Consider the following 13,423-nt stretch of genomic DNA (forward strand, 5'->3'; position numbering starts at 1 on the left):
CCTTTTTAAGCATTCGCGGTTAAATACCTGATTAAGTGACGGAGAGTGATTTAAAGTTTAAAGTCCAAGTTAGACTACATGTCTGAAATATTTCCTTTGGTATCATTTGATTTGGTATTTCAAATATGCAGAAATACTTACGAAGGGTTTAAAATATAGTGATATTACTAAGTACGACGTAATGTCACTGATACGGTTTATCTGCAATCCTTCAAAAGTAGATACTTCGGCGTATTTGAAATAACAAAACAAATGCAAACCCTTTTTTAACTCTTTAGTTCGCTTTAACAACGAGTCAATTCTGTTTTGCCGCGGTCGTAACAAGATATTTAAGGAAACATGAAGTGAAAGCTGGCTCTTAGTGTCGAATGAATAGTTAATAAGAGTGGACATTACACCTAGAGACGGGCCTGTGTCACGTGAACTCACGTAGGTAAAGCTTGTGTTTCAGTTTCAGCGGCCCTGTCCTGCGGTGGGGCCGCTTTGGCGTAATGGAATAATCGCATTGTGGACAATTTGAGTGACTCGGCCCTATTTAACGCTCGCTGCGTTCATTACTTGGGATTTATGCGTTGTCATGTTCACAGAGCGACGTCATTAGCCCGCACGCAGTTTTAATTAGAGATCTAGTTGGACTCGGATACTCTGTTACCGCTAAGCTGCAAAATAATGACACAGATACGATTTAGTGTATGTATTATTTGTTTATTAAAAAAAATGTTTATGTTTATTAATAAGCATTTTATTACATGGCAGGATGTGCCGAAACTGTGTAAGATTTACTTGCTACGTAAATTTATAGAGTTACAAAGCGTTTCTTGTGCAGGATACGTCCCACATGATACAATTTTGCCGTTTCACACTTTAACTTGTGATAAAAGTATCCGTTCGTATAATGAAAGCCAGATACATGGATAAGTGTCAGCGCGCCACCAGTCGTGGTTGCGGTTGCGTTTTGTTATACTCACATATAATATTATGTAGGATGAAATATCGATTCTCGGGTAATTAATATTGACCGACATAGGTTCTGACCGCCGTGCCATTATGCTATTGTATTATTAAACTAAATAATTCACGAAAAATTGTTTATTCAAGTAATCAGAACTTACAATATGTTAGGTACTATAAATATTGTGTTGTGTGTATGCGACTACTTGCCACTAGATGGCGGTAGGTCGTAGAAGTCACGTCAGATGCCTTTAGGCGACTAGAATAATATCTGATATCAGTGTTAGCCATAACAAACTCGATAAGCAAGTAAGTATAACCTTAGTAATATGACCTGTAGAGTAGGTACTTTTTGTTTCAAAAAATGTTGTGTTGTATCAATTAAAAAAATGTAAACTGAATTAGTTATCTTCCTTCCTAACCTGGCATAGAGCACCTTCGGCGTTGACCCCTCTCTTGTCCATTCTAGATCTACTGAACTAAAAATACACACTTTAGATAATAAACGAACATTGCTTCTATAAAGATAACTAGACGAGCAAACTATTAACGAAATACAAAGGATATAATTTAAATTCATCGAGTGTTTTTAATGGACCGCGCCAGGACAGTCGGTCGGGTGGAAACCGAAATTTATGATTGCCATATTAACATTGGCCGGCGCCCTCCGCACACGCACTATATCAGCCAACTAGTTAATTGCAAGCCTTGAATGAAATTCGCAACCGCATTTCAAAGTTAATGTTGCTGCGTCAGCACAAAATAATGAGTGTGCTCGAAGCTGCAGGGAATTCTCGGAAAAGCGACAATTTCCTTTTTATTTAGTCCAGCTTTGAACTTTTAACCGAACACCACCATAAACTTTATGTCTATATTGTGATCTTTTTTTTGTGGGATAACACTGTCAGATATTTTCAAATCACAATTTAGGGATTTTCAAATTTCAACGCAAGTGGAAATAGGTGTTTATTTGAACTTCAATGTAGACCTCACCTTTGCTTCCCATCAGGCTAGATTGAGATTGAGGTCAAACGCACACCAATCAATCCATACTTCATACTAATATTATAGAAAAGATTTGTATTTTTGTTTTTTTTGTTTGTAATGGATAAAGTCAAAAACGACTTGGCCGATTTTGATGATATTTGGCACAGACAAAGGTGAAACCTTCAGGTGTGACACTGGCTACTTTTTATTATGGTTTTACCCGAGTGAAGTCAGGGCTCGCCCTGACTTCATTCGCGTAAAACCTAGGTAGGGCCTAACATGACTTAACTTCCGAGTAATTTAGACTTAATCACGGAATAAAAATAAGAAATTATTTTAATGCAAAAAAATGAACATGTTTTTGTAGCATGCTTTCAAGCAATGGTTGTCCAAATGTCCGGTTGTTTGACAGTGTCCATCAAGTACACGCGCCTAGTGTCTTTCTGCGCAAGTGAGCTGATTGCCTGATAATCATGTCCATGGCCGCAGAGCAGCCTCACGGGGAGACAAGTCATGTCGCGTGATGTGACTGATATGTCGTGGGATTTAAGGAAAGTACTACTACAGTACTACATGCTGAAATTAAATTTTTTTTTTCTCATCTGTAGTCGTAGTAGTAGAGAGAATAATGATTGTAGACATGTCATATTTTCAATGAACTCGTAGAAGAAAGAGAAACTCGTTGGAAACAACTAAACAGGATAGAGCGCTAGTATCTTTCCTTCCTCGAGCTTTTACAATACCGCTTTGTAAAGCACAATAACTTTTATGAGATAGGCCGAGAAATGTAAGAAAATACCCTATCTCATTGAGTTTTATTTTTCTTTTCTCTCATCAGTTAAATTATAGCTATGTGAATTCTAGGCAAGCTCTCCGATTTTTTAGATTTCATAAAGATATATATTTTAATTACTCAATTGTTTAGTTATTCAATAAATGAAAATGTTATAATTACTTTTACGAAGGAGTTATAGGTTTCATTAAGTTGGCGGCGGGATCATTTCCATTTCTAAGAACGATTAATTCCAGTCCATTATTAGTACGAAGCCAAAAAAAATTATACTTTAGGTTTTTGCATAACGATGTCAACTTTGTTATTTTCAAAAGAAACGCGAGCACGTGATCTAAAAAATAAATTTCCGTTGGTTTGCAGTTTGGAGGACTTCAGGGCACGTTGTGGCGGAGGTATATTTCAAGGAGTTATGGGTAAACAGAAGTCTAAGACGGAGGAGGAAGGGGGATATTAGAGGCACGTGAGGCCTGGGTGGCCAACTCTCTAGTCCACGTGACCACGTGACGACTCACAATAGCCGGGCGCGGCGCTTGGCCGACGAGCTCGGGATATCGACACGTTATTCACTTGCTCCGATATACCCTTAATAATGCCTTAAAATATTTTGCATTTTCATCGAAAAATGCAGAGAATTTATTCACTGTCTGAAAGATTTTTCAGCGCAATTTTTACAAAAAATAAATAAATTTCTTCATGTGATGATAGACCACAGTATTTATATTATTATGTTTATTGACTAAAAAAAATGGATAAAGATATACTTTAATCACAGAAACATTTAAATATGTTTATGTACCCAGTACGGTAAGATTTATTCAGAAAAGCGTTTATTGCACAAAATAATAAAATAAAAGTTGCGATATGATGACGGCATGGCGACATCTTCACTACGGAGCAAACATAATCTCGTTACGATGTCGTAACAAACAGATTTGTAAGCACGAACTTTATGGTCTGTGTCCAACGAGCTAAAATTTAATTTTCTGAAATAATCTGTCAACGCGCCATTAAAATTATTCGCCCGTGCCATCTCTGCTGCTAGGTTAAGTTTTACCATGACGTATTAAGGCGCACGATGAAATCAGCTATAACAAAATGTTTATGCTTAATTTCCTTTGTTATGGAGTTTTCAATAAGAAAAATATTTGAGAGAATTATTATAAGATATTGCAAAAGGCAAATACAACTAGCACACATGCAAAAGATGGAATGCAATATCTAGCATGGAGAATGTTTGATATACCAAATTACATTTTCTTTACTGTTGGACGGGGTGAATTAGCATAAAAATAATAAAACGTCAGAAGTCACCGAGAGTCCGTCGGCCGGCGGCGGCGGGTGCTCCTGTCACAACGATTGTCACCGGCGACGACACATGGAGCGTTATCTATCTCGTTAATAAATCATCGAATATCGAGTATTTTCAGAAATAGGCAGCAGTGTCTCAATCTCACCTATTTATTAAGGTATTTTTGTAAAAAATATTGAAGTTACTCTCGCCAGATCACTTATTGGATCATGACTTAGTTTATCAAAGCGGTAATGAGATTTGTTATTATTTTTATGATAAGACAAGTGGTTTTCTTTGCCAAATCGGTTTAGATCAAGTATGTGTACATAAACGTATTGATCTAAGTAGTTTTAAATTATTTCATATCTATATAGAGCATGACAAAAATAGAAGAGCTTTTAACTCCAAATAATACATTCTTGCGTTGCCAACATATTTAATATGTGCATATATAATATTGTTAGCAGCTGGAAGTAACAAAATTTGCTGATTTCGCTTATTCTCCAGAATGTGTGAAAATTTTAACTTGTTCAAAGACAACGATTCTGTTTTGTGCAATAACTATTCTGCCAAATATATAATACTTTACATATGATTCTTCGTTATGTTATCAAAAAATTTGTTTAAAATATTTGGATAAATTGAAATAGTTTCCTGTAGACGTATATTTTAAGTATACGTATATAATCTCATTTACATATAAATAATAAGTATCTAGTTCAGTCAGCATTCTTAGCCTCCAAGATTTAAGTTGAAAACATTTACGGCTTTTGAAAAAAGGCGAGAAAGATTTCAGTCGAGAAATTTTATAAGAGCAATTCCATAAAGTGTAAAGACATGAATAATAAAAGCGAGAACGCTGATCGCCGATGCAATCGCATCACTGAAAAATCGCTTCAATTTCAACGCGCGAGCTGTCGGCTGGCGCGAATGCCGGCTTCGAGCGGTAATATGCTATTACCGTCATAACAACGTTACTCTCGACTTAATTCTGCCCCCAGCGCCTCTGCCGGCCAGATTCGCTAATTTCTCTCATGTGCACCACCGAAACCGATTTAAAGTGTATTTTGAAAGAAATGTTAGAATATTCTCGGTTTAATTTCTGTGGCAAGATTCAACAAACTTTTGACATTACATGAAAAAACATTCAGCATGGAAAAACAAGGTTGATTTTCCATGCTGAGGACAATTGAACAAAATTACGTGAAGTTACAAATGTGAATGATAAATTAATGTATTTATTGAAGAATACCTTCTCAGAACTGAAATGGATACATTCTCATCACCAATTAAACTTGATGTAAATCGACAAATACAAAATATGGTAACTTTACACGATGAAAGTTGTTATCTCCTACAGACAATATACATTAGACAAGCAAACTCCGTAAACATTTCACAGCACTGTCTGAACTATTAGATAGACTAAAGCGATGTCTAGAAATCCCCTCAAATCCCTAAGGAGCGTCAATGCTTCCTCCACAATGGTCCACGTGAGAGCCGGCCGACAGACATTCAAAGGAGCCATTATTAAAGGATCGTCGATAAAGGTCAATTAGGATTCGACGTTGAGCCTGACGTAACGTAGCTGGCCATCTGCCTTTATTGTGCTCTAATGATTGGTCAATAAATTCTCAGCGCGCCGAGATTGGCTATCCATGCGCCGATAAAACGTTTACTGGGTCACTCATGAAGAATACCAGCGCATTCGCACTTTAAAATAACCCGGCACGTACTGAAAATTCTTGGGAGTCTTAATCCTTTTATACATCAAAGAATTGAGGTAGACTATTGAGATATCCCCAGTGAGCATCAATGCCTATTGCCACGTCGCTTATCGGTAGTGCACGGAGTCTCAGACGAGACGGCACGGAGGGGAACCTTTCAAAGGAGTGCATTATTGCAGCAGAGTGAACAATTATTGCAATCAGTAAAACTACTCGCAGTCATCTTTGTTTAAAATAGCTAATATCAGCTTTATGCAAAATAATACGGCCGTGACTGATAATTGTTGTAATGACTTGAAAGCCAAAGGCTGTAAATTCAAATCATTATTCTAGTTTGTAAAAAACGTAATAATAAAATCTAGAGGTGTATAAAATAATATTGAAGATCTAACAATAGTATTACCGGGCCGTGTAGTCACTGAACATTTCGAATAGATAAATTAATGTTGATATAAATAATAATAACAAATAACAAATATTTTTTTTATTTTTGACTCGAGCAACGAACAAGATTTCCATCAAGCATTGTTGTATCTATTACGCACAGATTATACGTGATAAGGCAAAATCGTTCGATAGGTGATCTGAATTGACAAAGGGCAAGCAATTGGTAGCTCTGTAAATTACGGTTGAGATGCGGGCACCGTATAGTATACTTGTGATGCTATTTATAGATGTAGGCGAATGAGTATTATTAGTGAGGCATTCCTTGCAACCGAGCCATAGAATTGAAATATTTTATTTTATTGATGATCGAACTATATTGATACCAGTTATGGAAGTTTTAAATGGTGACCAAACTACACGACGATGAAACCATTGCTACCTGTTGTGATGTAACTTTTTGTATGAAGCTAATAAATGTATATAAATTTTAACCACATTTTAACCACCAGCACTGGAAGTTTAGTGGTACTGGTAACTGGTAGTTTTATTTTTAAATCACCCGTCAAAAATGATCGACGTCAGCCATAGATTTTAAAAAATCAGTAGAACGAATTGTCAGTAAAGCTAAATACATAATATATTAGATAGAGGCAAGTATATGACTAGATGAAGATCTAATATCAGCGGAGATATAAAACCTTAATAGCATTTATCTAAAGCGCAGCTGAGGACACGTGTTGTTAGAACTTTTATATGAGTTGGCTAAACTAAAGGAGATATAATTGGAAAGCCGAGACGGCGAGCTGTGCTGTGCAGTTACGACGTTAATTTCTGCTGTTAAACTCTAAATTTTCTTAATAACACTTAATTTTAAAAAAGTAATTTACAGTACCTATGGTAGGGAGCTCGCTACGTTTTATTAGTTCTATTGCGAATGGTCGCGATGGATTAGAAATCCTAACAAAACCGGTGTAGAAATTTTACAGTTACAATATTGATGCATGCTATAAATTCCTTCGTCTAGATCCTTTCCTAGATCTATATTCTAGTCAAAAATAAATGAATTCTAATCAAAATGAACGGCTTATTTTCTATTGTATGAGCGTGGTAATTTGCCGTAGCTCCTCGCGATAGAGCGCCACGTTCCGACGGCGATAGCTCAGCGGAAGTTCGGCGGTTTATGTCGCTGCGCTCGCCAGATTAGGGCGCCCTCAAAAATGTTCCGACTATACGATAATGACATGTTAACATTTTATGATTGCCCAAATAATCCGAAAATACCATCAGGTCAAAGAGATTGGTTGAGGCAGCTCGTGGCCAAAGCGCTGGAAGCACTGGAAGCTTCTTTGGCCAGAGGCTCTATATTGCAGTGCAAATTGTTACTCATGAGAATATAAAGAAATTAAATGGAAACGCGCGATGGCGCTCACAAAAATCTATTTCATTTTCTTATTTTATGTTAAAAAACAACTCACTTGTATGTTGAATCCCACATACTATGTATCTATTTAAACAATAAATTTGTGAACGTTACTGAGAAAAACGAAGGGAAAAGTTTTTCCTGAAACGCTTTTAACGTAAATATCGCGCAGTTCGACCCAAGCAAGCGTTAAGGTCTCTCAGTTTATCTATCCAATAACCCCATCGGCTAAGTCAACGGGCACTGTTTGATGTTCCAACCGTTCCCGTTGCACCTCGAGAGCTCTAAGTGTCCCAAGTTATTTTTACAGTTCCCTTGCCGTGCTACGCTAAAAGCATTTGTCTTGAATTTTTAAAGTACCAATTGAAGTTTCAGAGCAAAAGATAAGTACGGGTTACAGCTTACAGTACTCAGTTTAAATCTAGATTCGAGGGATGAATCGACTGTAGTATTTACAATTTATGCTTGAAATGAACCGTGCTTGTTTTAGCCGTGTAAACACAGAGGGATATCAAGTATTCAAAACGGCGTCGCGGCGGTCGATCACGGAAATGACAAACCGATTAGTTGCAATCCCGCGCCCTGGGAGAGATATATCCGGCGGAAGCGAGCAAAATTACTTCCCTCGATGCTCCCGATGCACCACAACAATGTCGACCAAACTGCGCAATTCGATTTAAGAACGAGTCACTATCGAAAAGTCCCGAAGTTCCGAGTCCCTCGGTTCATTAGAATCGAAATTCCCACGGTTCATTAGGATTCCCTAGAATTCTCAGCGTTCATTACAAATACTCGGCCGGGAGTGGACCCGGGCGTAAATAAGTGATTAACGCAGTTGGGATTGTTGTGAGATAGCCGGTGTCGCTGCAGTGCCGGGCACTTCGGCCTGGGAACTCTTGATACATTTAAGATGAGACGCTGCGCTGCCATCGTCAACTCGCTTCACTAATGTTTTATTAGATACAAGGATAGATTTTATCTAAGTTCGATTTATAAAACAAATAGCATAACAATAAATTTTCAACTAGGTACTCGTACTTTCGCTTGCTTGAAAAATTAAACGTTTCGTTGATTTTGTTCTCTATGGATTGGACATAGGTAGGTATCTGTCTGGTTAAAACTTTCAAAGCAGTATTCAAATAGGCAGAGTAATCGCATTCGTCTCTCATAAACGTCTTCATGTTATGAATGGAAAATATTATTACATCTGAAAACGACGACCCGTATAGTAAGTAATAGGCACTTTTAAGCTGAATTTTATTACATCGCTACGAAAGAAGGTAAACGTAATACAAAGTATTAATCTGGATCGCGGGCCGCGAGCTTTGTTTGGAGTTAATATCATATTCGGAATTCCACTTTAATGGCGGATATTTCAGTTCCACTTTTAAATATTTTATTGTCATCAGAAAAAAGTTAAATGACTCAGTACCTACCGAGGTGCTTTATATTGATGTTTCATAAAAGTAGAATAAATAAGTAATGAAAAATCCGGCAACAGAACAGATTGCTTTTACAATAACTCATTTTGCACCGGAAACTTCATAGATTGAAACAAAATGAGAGATACACATCGGAGCGTTGTTACTTTGAATGGTTTTTGATTTAAAAGCAGTATAATTTTAGCATCAAATCTTGGCTGGGGCTTGCTCAAAAGTTAGCGGTTGGTTTAGGAGCTAAATGGACCCGCACGTCCGGACAAACATCGCGGCAATTCGCAACTCAAACAACTTTAAGCAAATTTATAACTTCCGAATCGAAGCCGCCTGTTGTCTATATAGTATACGCTATATGTCATCTTGTAGTATATACTCGTGATTAATATAATAACTCCGAATTATATCCTTGTAACATCAAATACATTTATTGCTTAATATTTATTAATTCGAGTATGTCTAAGTTCAAACTGCGTTTCAAAAGCACAACGAGGGAAAAATGTCTTTTTCAATTTCAATTTATTCATTTTCATTTTTGCAATCATCTATGGTGCAAAGTATATCAATGTATTCATATGAGCTATTCACATAGTATGGTAACGTTCTTGAACTCGTAGTTGAATTTATAAGAATTGCAAAAGCAATGATAATGAAATAGGGAAATTGTAAGGGATGTGTTGGAAATAAACGCGCCCACAGGACATTTTTGTATTACAATATTTAAAAAAGCACTAATACTGAAGGTTTTACTACTGAGGATTTTTAAAAAGCGGTAAAATGAGGAGAACCTGGGGTTTTCCAATAATATGGCGTGAAAAAAAACGTCGCCCAAAGTGAAAATGAAAGAAAAAGAGGTTATTAAAATGGTTTCGATCATTGACTCTATTATAGCTTTAATATATGTGCATGGCAAATTATGAAATGTTTAGTTTCGATTAAAATGTCATATGAATGTTGTGAGTTTTCATTACTGTATATACATTTATTCGTGCATTCGTTCGTAAAAGTACCTATATGCAAATTTAAACATTATTGTACGAATATGCCATAAAACTGAATATAGGTTTCAAATTTGTTTTTAATAGTTTGGTATCAACTACGTATGCGTGATGAACCTTCTAAAGTATATAAATAAGTAGGTATACTAATGTTGCGTAAATAGTAATTGCACTTGCAATAAATAGATTATTGCAATAAATAGATTAGTGAAAATTTTAGATGTTTGTTACACAATCATGCAAGATCTACTGAACGGATTTCTATAAAATTTGGTACACGACATGGCGAGATGGGCAAAATATCATCTTGCAATGGCAAATGGGTAATATCGTGAAATTCTTAAAGTTTTAAAAAGATATATCGAAATAAAACAACTGCATTTTCTAAATCGTTGCAATGGATGATGGTTTTTTAAAATTTTCTCGAAAGTTCTATGCTCGAATGGCATGACGTAAAAGACTATTATCTGAAATAACACGGACAAATAGAGTGGTATTGAACTACTGAGGGTGCAAGACCCCGGGGGCGGCGCTCGCGAGGTGCTTGCCCGCGCTAGCACTCTTTGTCTTCGCCCCTTGTTCACCCCTACTTTTGCATCTGAATCATGTTAGTATGGCAGGAAGGTTAATGCTCCACACATGGATTTACCGGATGTAAAAAGTGATGAATTTGCAAGAAGACTCTTATTTAATGTAGTTAAGTAATAAGAATATAGACATATTCTGAGCAGACGCTCAGATCGTTCTCCGAGCATTGATAAATCTTCACCTGAAATGTGTATGATAAAATTGAAAGAACATGCCTAATACCAAGTAAATTTTCATGAAATTTACAAGAAATATACAATTTACAACCTATGGTACCTAAATAAGTATAGCCTTTTCAAGCAGTAACAGCTTTGATTTTTTCTAATCTCTCGAAATATGAGATAATTTTGCTTAATTTATTTTCTCCTAAAGAACTAATAAGACAATTCTCTCACAGAGAAAAGGGTGCAGTTGCATAATAGTTGGATGGCGTTGACCGAGAGGTGAGTGTAACTAGTTCGGGTTCAACCTCCGAGGAGGGCGCGGGTTCGAAGGTCATAGTCCGTGGTTCTTTGTTGCATAACGTGGGTCCCGATAGCGTTCCGTTCACAGAAATCGGAATAATAAGTTTCCATTCCACGTACAATGCGCATAGATTTATTAACTGTGCAGTGGCTTTTCGAAAATATTACTTAGTTCGCGAATTGGTGTTCTAGCATGCAAGTAAAGTAAATACTGTCTTTTCTACTCGTTATTTTGTGGTATAGGTTGATATCTTTACAGATAGATAATAATTGTATGACTTTACCTTACTTTATCTACTTACCTTTCGATAGTACTGATACTCATTTAAAGTTTCTTTTTCTAGTGTTAAAAGCTAAAATTATTAAAACTGGTATAGTTTTATCGTTAATGTACGATAAAACCTATACCACTTTTAATAGTTTTAATGCTTCTACGATACCTACTAATATTTTTTCTTCTTTCCGATGTTTCAAATTTTACTTATGTTATATTCAGTGCTAAATTTCGATTTTCAGATGTATGCATAGAGTTATTTAAATTAAGTCCCCTTTTCAAAGCGAACCTCATTTGCGTTTACAAAAGTGCAGATCATATTTTTTCTTCTGTGTGTTCGAATTGAAAGAGCTGTAATATTCTTTTTTGTCTCGGAGCGAGCGGCGCGCGGCGACCGCGTGCGCCGCACAAAGCCTGCTGGTTTTATATTCGCTTCCTCACTCACCTGGAAAGGAAAGAAAAGAAAATGTTAATTAAGAGCCACTGAGCAAAACTGATATCGTCGGGAATGAAGATTCTTTCTGTTATTATAAACGGATGCTGACAGTTTATTGTACAGAGCTGGGAAATTAAATTTCAAATTGGAGAGTTGAAAAATCAAATCGAAACACAACTGGGAGTGTAATACTGAGCAAAATCGCTTGCTAGGTATTTAGGTAGTACGAGCTGCGGCTCCGCGCATTGCCAAACGAGCCTGAAACGTACATCTCATTAACACGTAGAGGGGCGGCAATATTTCGGAAGCGGTGCGCGCGGTGAGCCGCGAACTAGCATTTGGCAGCGACGCGCGGCAGCCGCTCGCGAACTAAACAACTCGTAAAAGTGTAAAAGTCGTAACGATAGCGGTGAAGAGAACCACCTAATATGAGCGGCGCTGGAGCTGCGCCAGTCGTACTCATTATCAGATGGGACGTTCCTGCAACCCTTTCGTTTTACGATTGGCCTCTAATTACAGCAGCGCTCAAGGCGGCGCGCTTTTTCAGTTGATATGAACGCAGAACGGGCGCGCACTGCCAAATGGACATATTTATCGGTGGTAGCCAAATCGTTTACGTGGTTCGACGGAGTTTGTAGTGGCAACGCGTGTTACGATCGGGCGTTTTGCGATATGAAAAAAGTCTCGGAAAATGTCGCGGCAATGCAATAACAGAGAGCGCTGGTTTACGAGAGCTGCTGATAAAGCCGGCGGATCGCAGTGTGCGGGCCGCCTTAACGACGTGTTGCCAATTTATGCCGTGCGATAAGCAGAGTTTGTTTAGCCTCCGGCGCACGCGAATAACGACCGCTGATTCACATGTCGCAATGGTTTACCATTCGTTTGCTGGTTGCAGTTACAGTTTATGAAATAATATATTTGGGATTTTTTTTAAAGTGTTTCATAAATAACACTTTGAAAATAAAAAATAATTTTGTAATGAACAACACTCAAATATTAAGCCAATCAAATTAAATGATACTCTATGTAATCCTATTCTATGAGATAACATTTGCGGGTAATTATTAGATGTATATCGAATTATATTGTTGATTCAAGTAAAGTTGAATTGGTGTATACCTAAATTCAAATTCCCAAATCTAGTTTGATAATAATGTAACACATTGAAGTTGGTGCACGAACGGCGTCTGAATACCGACTGGAATTATAGGGAATCTGGCTGAGTATTAGTATGCCGGCGGCCGCTGGAATGAGCGCCGTGACGCGCGCCGCCGGCATCTCTTGACGTCGGCACTTCTCGTTGTAACCCACTCTTTGTTCCCAGACTATCGGGGGACAGAAAGACAAGATCAGGGTCATATCATCCATTGTTATTACTAATATTCACCTGTTGTAAATGTCTGTCCTCCACTCTCTACCCTGTTATTTGAGTATGTGCAAAAGAAAAGGCTACGGCCATTGTTCGAAGTTTCCTAGTTTCAGACTTGAATTTTCTTCGTCAGACAAGTATTGGTCAGAAAAGACGATCAACGTCAGAAAGAAGAGCATCTAATACAATTCAATCAAATACGAGTTTCAAGTTATTATCCCCAATGAGCGGAAAAAATCAACAGGCTTCTGTGGACGTCGCATAGAGTTTTCCGATATCTCCCAACGGGTGACAGCGGGAAT

General features: G+C 37.4%; 1 protein-coding gene across 1 annotated transcript in view; it reads right to left on the reverse strand.

The window, feature by feature from the left end:
* The window catches only part of LOC128674564 (matrix metalloproteinase-2-like), a 150,754-nt gene that overhangs the window by 13,564 nt on the left and 123,767 nt on the right, over window positions 1–13,423 (reverse strand). The gene's annotated exons all lie outside the window — the stretch shown is intronic.

This window comes from Plodia interpunctella, chromosome 13 (assembly GCF_027563975.2).
Source record: "Plodia interpunctella isolate USDA-ARS_2022_Savannah chromosome 13, ilPloInte3.2, whole genome shotgun sequence".
NCBI classification, from domain to species: Eukaryota; Metazoa; Arthropoda; class Insecta; order Lepidoptera; family Pyralidae; genus Plodia; species Plodia interpunctella.